At 31.6% G+C, this 1,348-nt stretch overlaps 1 non-coding gene across 1 annotated transcript; it reads left to right on the top strand.

Moving 5' to 3' along the window:
* The first annotated feature begins 1,011 nt into the window (after positions 1 to 1,011).
* On the top strand, positions 1,012 to 1,118 carry LOC111827892. Its single transcript, XR_002831638.1, has one exon. It is a non-coding gene; the product is annotated as a U6 spliceosomal RNA (small nuclear RNA).
* Positions 1,119 to 1,348: the final 230 nt, after the last annotated feature.

The raw sequence follows: 1,348 nt of genomic DNA, 5'->3' as shown, positions 1-1,348 counted from the left end.
CAAGCACAATTCATAAATGGCCAGAGAGGATAAATGAAAAATGAAGAACTGTAAGAGGCCACAGTTAATGGTGGGAAGGATAGTTCTCCCAGGGAGCAAAATCAATGCCAAATCAAGAAACAGTTCATATCCCCAAGGTGAGGGCCTCTCACAATTGCAAGAGTAATTGCTGAGTATTTCCATTCTCTCTCTTTCTCTCTTTCTCTTTTTATTATCTGTCTCCATTTTTCTGTTCTGCATTAATTGGAGTGGGGAGAAAAGAAAACTTATTTTTTTTAATATATAGGCAGTCCAACTGTATGGGATTATAGAGAACACCGTATGGTACACTTAGATCCTGGCCTTCAATATGAATTCAGTGCCTGGGTAGACTTTCAGCTTACCTACTTTGGAGATAAGTTGAGTGCTCTAAATGTGAGAGAAAGGAAATAGTGGGATATTTGCTCAGTAAACAAAAGGACCACTAAGAAACAATAATTTGGATCAATTAATTAATTGTTCCATATATCTCCAAACCTGTTGTATTTAGATGAGACTACCTGAGAAGTACTATAAATTTAATAAATGATTGGATATGTGAAGTATCATTAGTAGACTGAAGCAATAAAACTGTGTGTTCATTTTTACTGCAGCATAATTTCCCCTATCCTGATAAATAGAATCAGAGACAAAATGAAGTTATAGATCAAGTCATGAATAGCTAAGAAAAGAAAATTCCACACAGAGGAAACTGTTTCAACAGTCCGTGACTTATGAGTACAATCAGTTGTTTGAGAAAATTTCCATCTCAATGCCTTTGCATTGTGTATAATATTACAAATATTATATCATCACTTTAATAGCCTACCCTAAACATGTTAAGATATTATGTGTCTGTTGAACAAATTTTCAGGTAAATATGTTGATAGAATAACTTGAAATTTTTGAATTATTAATTATTCTGTATCCAACCACACTGATTTCTTTGCAAAAAAAGAGACTTTTGAGTCTACCAATTCTACCATTTAAAGAGTGCTCGCTTCAGCAGCACATATACTAAAATTGGAACGATACAGAGAAGATTAGCATGGCCCCTGCGCAAGGATGACACGCAAATTCGTGAAGCGTTCCATATTTTTAAAAAAATAAATAAATAAATAAAGAGATTTTTTCTTGTATTTATATGTTGGATACAAAAATTAAAATAATACACTTAAATGTTTTATAAGGAACATAGAGACATTGTATATGTTATTACTATTATTTCTATAAAGTGAAAAAAACACCAATAAAAATATATTTTGTTATTAATATTTTAAAGTGATTTTTTCTTACCAATTAGAATGAGTTATTTTCTTACTTTGGTTTT

This window comes from Myotis lucifugus, unplaced genomic scaffold (assembly GCF_000147115.1).
Source record: "Myotis lucifugus unplaced genomic scaffold, Myoluc2.0 scaffold_242, whole genome shotgun sequence".
NCBI lineage: Eukaryota > Metazoa > Chordata > Mammalia > Chiroptera > Vespertilionidae > Myotis > Myotis lucifugus.
Note: the sequence above shows the minus strand (reverse complement) of the source record. Positions and strands in the feature narration are given on the sequence as shown.